This window comes from Micropterus dolomieu, linkage group LG11 (genome assembly GCF_021292245.1).
Source record: "Micropterus dolomieu isolate WLL.071019.BEF.003 ecotype Adirondacks linkage group LG11, ASM2129224v1, whole genome shotgun sequence".
In the NCBI taxonomy this organism is placed as follows: domain Eukaryota; kingdom Metazoa; phylum Chordata; class Actinopteri; order Centrarchiformes; family Centrarchidae; genus Micropterus; species Micropterus dolomieu.
The window spans coordinates 23,166,389-23,173,752 of record NC_060160.1 but is presented as its reverse complement, the minus strand read 5'-3'; the positions used below and the strand labels follow the sequence as shown (position 1 = coordinate 23,173,752).

Genomic DNA, 7,364 nt, shown 5'->3' with positions numbered 1-7,364 from the left:
GTGGCCATAAAGGGATGGACATGGTCAGAAACAATGCTCAGGTAGGCCGTGGCATTTAAACGATGCCCAATTGGCACTAAGGGGCCTAAAGTGTGCCAAGAAAACATCCCCCACACCATTACACCACCACCACCAGCCTGCACAGTGGTAACAAGGCATGATGGATCCATGTTCTCATTCTGTTTACGCCAAATTCTGACTCTACCATCTGAATGTCTCAACAGAAATCGAGACTCATCAGACCAGGCAACATTTTTCCAGTCTTCAACTGTCCAATTTTGGTGAGCTCTTGCAAATTGTAGCCTCTTTTTCCTATTTGTAGTGGAGATGAGTGGTACCCGGTGGGGTCTTCTGCTGTTGTACCCCATCCGCCTCAAGGTTGTGCATGTTGTTGCTTCACAAATGCTTTGCTGCATACCTCTGTTGTAAAGAGTGGTTATTTCAGTCAAAGTTGCTCTTCTATCAGCTTGAATCAGTCGGCCCATTCTCCTCTGACCTCTAGGTATTTTCGCCCACAGGACTGCCGCATACTGGATGTTTTTCCCTTTTCACACCATTCTTTGTAAACCTTAGAAATGGTTGTGCGTGAAAATCCCAGTAACTGAGCAGATTGTGAAATACTCAGAGCGGCCCGTCTGGCACCAACAACCATGCCACGCTCAAAATTGCTTAAATCACCTTTCTTTCCCATTCTGACATTCAGTTTGGAGTTCAGGAGATTGTCTTGACCAGGACCACACCCCTAAATGCATTGAAGCAACTGCCATGTGATTGGTTGATTAGATAATTGCATTAATGAGAAATTGAACAGGTGTTCCTAACAATCCTTTAGGTGAGTGTATCTGCTAATGTTTAAGAGACATATCTTCGTTATCAAGAAACTCCACAACGCAGCTAAGTAGAAATGTATTCCCAGCAGACGGGACTGGAAAATGTAGCTCTCATTTAAGCCGTTTTTTCCAAGTGGGTGAGTCAATATGCAGACACTGTGGCTCAGACACAATAAGTTGTTTATAATAGGGTCATCCCACAAACAGCAACAGTTTCTCGCACCAACGCTCTTTAAAAAGTATACCATGCAGGGTTTAAAGTTTTAGTCAAGTTTAGTTTAAAGTCAACCAGCCTGTCTGAAATGTAGTGGTTAGCCTCGATAAACACCGGGCACGCAAACAGAAGTTAGTTTGCGGCAAGTTGCAAACAACATAGCAGAATGTTGAATGGTTCCACATTTAGGCAAACATGCGGATTTGCTTTTTTTTTAATAAGGTGAGATGAGATGCATCAAGCTGATGTGTGTTAAGTATGGAGCAGGAGGTGATTGACTTAGCTTAGCATTAAGGCCGGAAGCAGGGGGAAACAGCTAGCCTGACTCACTCCATAGTAAAAAACAACAACTCTACCAACACCTTAAAAGCTCACTAATTAACAAGTTGTATAAAAATGTATTTAAACTTTGCAGTTTTATGAGAAACTACATGCTGTAAGCTTTACACCTACAGGAATGTAAAGGAAAGTTTGTGATTTAAGGGGAAGTTTGTGTTGAAGCTACTTATTTCTAGACAATCCACATAAGCCGACCACCCAGTGCTTCAGTGCAGGGTCTGCTACAGTTGTGCTATTTTCTGTATGCATTAAACAAACAAGAAGGCATTAATGAGTCAGCTGACTAAGTCATTTTGGACAGAGCCAGGCTAACTTTTTTACCCTGCCTCCAGTGTAAACATGAGACTAATTTCAATCTTCTCATGTCACTCTTTAAAAGAAAGCAAATAGAAGTGGAAAGAGTTATTTTAGGGCTCTTGGTCGAGGTAACTGACTGGCAAGGCTTGGAAGGGCATGAAACAATCCAAGTGAAATTTTTATGTTCATAAAATGAAAACTGTAAAAATATCTGGTTCGTTAATAAAAGAAACGTAAACTACTTCAACTCTGCATTTCTCTAAGATGCATCAAGACCAGTCCAGCTCTAAAACCGCATTTCCCAAAGTGTTGAGCTGCTCCTTCCTGCTGTAGTAATGGCCACTAGATTCTGTCTTTAAGACCACTTCCCAGTCCTTTCTCTAATTAATTCTTCTAATGTGCATTTCTTTAAAAAGGATGTAACATATAAATCACTTTGAGCCTTGTATGCAAGGGGGGTTTGGATTCCACACAAGCACCATGGATGAGCTGTGGTGCGTGAGGCTTACGAGTAACACACAGAGGGAAATTAAGCAGACCAGATGGGAGATGTCTAAGGGCACAAATTTACACTATTCTGCTTTTATAGTAGTAAAAACGCTGCTTCAACTGCATTTTGTGCTGATGAGGAAAAGCTGTTTTGTTTCAATCCATCTCACTCAGCAAACAGTATGTAAGTACTGCTCTCAAACCATTAGACTCCACAAAAGAAGCCACTTTTGCACCACTGCTTCCTCTATTTTCTTTCAGGTTGTTGTTCTCATCCTAAACTTTCAGATATATGCGGGCCTGTTCATGTGATCTCTTCACAGGGCAGCGTGGTTTCCAAGCAGTTGGTACATGTCCGTCTTCAAGCCGGTTCCAGTCAACTATAATGCAGTAAAAAGGAAATGCTGGCAATTTCAACAAAATGAAACAACGTGAACGCAACTAGGCTTGAGCTGGTCAAAGCTCATGGTGAGAAAGGTTTTCTTTTTTGACAGCCTTTGTTGAGTGCAAACCTGCAGGACCAGGATTGCAGACTGCAGCGTGAGCCTCACACGACAGCTGGTTGTGTAGAATTAGTCCAAGTTTCTGGGCAGGAGTCCCTGATGTTTTGTCAATGCAGGTAGAGAAATCATGCAGAAGGTGATGCCTGCCAGCTAACAGGAACTGCTCAGCTTTTTCTTTTTTTTTTTATTGGGGGGGGGGGCTCTGGGCAAATTTCCAGCTGGCGATCTTTGCTAGGGGATCTTTGCAGCAGGAAGCAACCTTGAACTCTAAGACACAAAACTGGGTTGCTGCAGGGTGATAACAGATTAAATGAAGACCCAGTTAAATGATAAATGATAAAAAGATCAGTTTAACAGAGAGCTGTAAACATGCCAAGAAATGAAAACTGTTTCTAATGTTCCTTATGTGGTTTCATGTAGATTGACATACCTAAAGAGTCAGAATTAACTTCATGTCTCTGAAATACAGTCTCATAAATAACTGACATTACTAAAGCTTTAGCATTTTAGCATAACATTATCCTTCATGTTGGTCAAAGTTAGACTAGCATTGTGTCACTTATACTAGGCTACTGTACAACAAACTGATGTCACCATAAATGTTTAGCGCAAGAGGCAACAACAACAACACCAGTTCCTTATCAGCAGCAGGGATGTTGGTGATGCAAACAAGGACTCCATATTTAGTTACAAATGTTACAGAATAGAAGCTGCTGCTACTGCTCAAGGCTCCTAAAGAAATAAATAAAATCAGTTTTTGTGGGGATGATGTGGTATGTGATGTTGGAATATGGAATATAGTATGTTGGAATAAAAAAAGACACTGTTTTGAGCCTGTACATGAATGGATTTTGGTAGTCCTCGAAGGTAGAGTTGCCATCTGGAGTATCAGGAGGTTTCCTGGTGGACTGAAATTAGGCTGATAACAAACAATAAAAACACACACACAGAGAGAGAGAGAGAGAGAGAGAGAGAGAGAGAGAGAGAGAGAGAGAGAGAGAGAGAGAGAGAGAGAGAGAGAGAGAATGTGCACTGGTTATTAATTAACCACATTCCTCAAAGTGTTTCCTTTTTATAACTTTGTAATTATGGTAGAGCTAAGCATTTTTGCCCGAGCCCGACGGGCCCCTGGGGCTGGGCTTCAGGACAATTTTCACATAGTAGCTCACACGCAGCCGGCCATCAGGCCTGTATTAGGCTTCTCCTTTTTATGTTATAGACATCCATTACTTAAAATAAACTATGAGAAGTTGGTCATGGTAAAACAAAGATAGAAAGACGATTCATAAACTATCACACTGACACACATGACACAGTCTGCTCCCGTGCACACACACAGGCTTCCCACCACTTGCACTCACATGCATGAAGAACATAAAGAGAATATAGCCTATAGTCCTTTGTCTTCCTCAGCTTAAATGCCTTTTTACTATGGTGGTGATAATAAAGGTTTAAACTAACATTGTGATCTATTTTATACCTATGGATTTTATTGTAGGCAAGTCAAGTGTTGATTTAAGGGGCTAAATTGATCAAACATGTGGTCTCCTTACTGTCGGCAGCTGGTCGCTTGGACCTTACATTCAAACTAAACTAACTAAACATTACTTTAATTAACAAATTTTTTTTTTTTTCTGAATTAACTTAATAAAGAAACAAAAAGTAATAGAACCACTTTGCCATTAAAACAAAACTTAACTATTTCACTGGCAACAGAAGAATAGGCTGTGTTATGGGGGATGAGGAAAAAAACTCCTGCATTTGGGCCGCGCACTTAAAAGTAATTACGTCAGCCATGTTCTATGGCTTGAACAGTAAAATTCTTCACTTATATCAGTGGACACATGCACTTGTTAGTAACACTATTTTTTTTGTTTGTTTTGGTAGTGGGTTTTGGTGGAGTGTCTTGGGGTTTAAATGCAACCATCCCTACCACATCCCCATGCGATGCAGTCTTAATTGGACTCTTGTGGTATATACTGTTTGGGTGAATAGACTTGCTCACATGAGCGTAAAAGGTAATTTGTTGTTTATCGCACAGTTGCTACAGCAGGTGTTGAATTTTTGACAGTTGCATATTCACTTTATGTCTCTGTTTGTCGTGAGGTCTTTTGAGTATGTATTTGTACGCTTATACCAGTGTTAAATGTGAATACTGTTGGTATCATCTATGTTGATTTTACAAAAAAAAAAACAGATTATCACAGTTCATCACTGCAGTGTTTGGAGTGTCTGAGTGAGCTTAGCCAGATGCTACACTGTGCACTCCTGACATTGTGAGTTTGAGTCTGGCATTTAACCAAAGATCTAACATCCCCACATAACACACACACACACACACACACACCACACCCACCACACACACACACACACACACACACACACCCCACCACAACAACCTCTTGTACTCTCATTTGCATATTGTTAGCAGGCAACAAAGCATATTTCAGCCGGTAAGCAGTATTTTGGCTGAAATAGCAAAATAGTTACAGAAAGTTAAGAAAGAAGAAGAAAGAAACCCTGCACACTTAAAAAAGGAATAATTTTATTTTTATCTCTCAGTGACATATGGCTAAAGGGTGGTGCTGTTTTCACATTCCATTTAGGCACAGTCTGGCAAGACTAAAAACAACAGCTTTAGGTGACAGCATTGGATAACTAACTGTCAAAATAGCTACTAGTTAGACTGAGGGCCATTTAGCAATCTGCATCATTTAAGTCTTAAGTCATAATATCAGTACAATTAACACTGGTTTGATATTTGGACAGGGGAGTGGGGTTAGAACGGGGATGTTGCTGTAATGAGTGAAAACACATCTGACAGGCATTCTGTTTTTATCCAGGCAGTTTAACACGTGCTTTAATCGCTGACGTGAAACTGGATCTTGGGCTGGATGGAGGACTGGAATGGCTTCTTAGTTTCCACGTGTTATGTGCTACATTATTTCAGAAAATATGACAAAGTTTTAAAATTCAAATAATTAAATGTAAAAAAAAACACTGTGTAAAATGACTAGCTTGAGGCAGTTTGTTTTAACAATTAAAGCTTTAGGAAATTATAGGAAACAACACAATGATGTAATGTTGAAGAACTGAAACAATAGTATGGGGACTATTCAAGTATTTCAGTGTTCACTTCGTACTACCTGCTTCTCTCTGTTCTACCCTCCTTAATGTTTAACCCCATTCTATTATTTCTCTCTTTTTTTGCTGTATAGAAAGATAAATTTGATATGTATATGTTTATTTAAGCATTACTTTGTGCATGTATAGGAGTTTGTGTGTGTCTTTTAGCATTTTTGTAAGCTTTTCATCTTTGGTGATGGTTAGTTTAGCTAAAACAGAAAGAATTTTTTTAGATTCAACAGCTTTATTGTGTTTCAACTAATCTCAAGACACATAACAAAAGTTAACAGGCTTTATTTACAACAAGGTACAAGAGGATGAAGGCTGGCCTGGTTTGGCATGAGCAGGGGGGCAGGCTGGTAGGAGCTAGACAAGAACATGGTTCTAACATGGTTCAGTCGGTAGGTAGCGCAAAAACTCCAATGTGGAATCTTGAAAAAAGAGAAACAAAAAGTAAACGTTACTCCAGAGACTAGTAGAAATGTCACTAGTAAACACTGAGCACGAGAGACTAGATTTGTCTATGAGTACTCAACCATGAGACGGTATAATAGTCTGGTGATGAATCCCAGGAAGCCCAGAGTCTTTTAATCAAGAATTGATGAGGAGATTGCGGCCTGGTGTGCAGCTGCGTCAGGTGACTATGCCCAAAAACACACCCATACTCGCACACACACACACTCATTCATACAGACAAAATGGGAGGGGCGCCACAGCACATACATGACATATTGCCTGCATTCTGGTGGCATCGTGTATTAAAAAGGACATTCAAAGCACATATTTTAATGCAATGTAAATAGTTAATAAATGAAACAAATATAAGCCAATTCCTAGAACTGGTAACTAAGAAATATACACATGAATTGTTTGGCATGACAGCCATCGATTAATTACAGCTATGTGAACTTGTGTTTGCATCTGTGTGTGTCTATGTACATGGGGATGATTATAAGTGAAATTGAAAGGGTTAGCTATGATTTATAGCTTGATGCTCGTACAATAAAATTGAACATGGTCAACGCGGGCCTGTGCATTTGGCAGCTTTTGTGTGTGACGAAGTCTGTGCCTGTGTGTGTGTGTGTGTGTGTGTGTGTGTGTGTGTGTGTGTGTATTTATGTGTGTGTCTTTGTGTCCCAGAGGGGCATCTGTTCCTACCGTCTCTTAAGTAATGGCAATGAAAAATGGAGCTTGTCATTCTCTGGCCTACTTTTTACACACACACACACACACACACACACACACAAACACACACACACAGCGCCTTGTCAGTGAGAAAGGTAGACACACACACCTACACACACCTACACACACACATACACACACACACACAGCGCCTTGTCAGTGAGAAAGGTAGACACACACACCTACATACACCTACACACACACATACACACATACACACACACACAGGTTTCCAAGATGTGTTGTTTGCATTCATTTGTAGTGTGAGTGTTTGTGTGAGGGCATCCATGTTGTTTTAGATATTTTACATATCTGGTGTGTGTGTGGGTGACTTGTTAACTTGATTAATGCACGCATTGCTGTGTTTGACAGGTCATGTGT

At 40.3% G+C, this 7,364-nt stretch overlaps 1 long non-coding RNA gene across 1 annotated transcript; it reads left to right on the top strand.

Moving 5' to 3' along the window:
- Positions 1-876: 876 nt before the first annotated feature.
- Positions 877-5,651, top strand: LOC123979544. The gene is made up of 3 exons (XR_006827245.1): positions 877-967; positions 2,493-2,637; positions 5,516-5,651. It is a non-coding gene; the product is annotated as an uncharacterized LOC123979544 (long non-coding RNA).
- Positions 5,652-7,364: the final 1,713 nt, after the last annotated feature.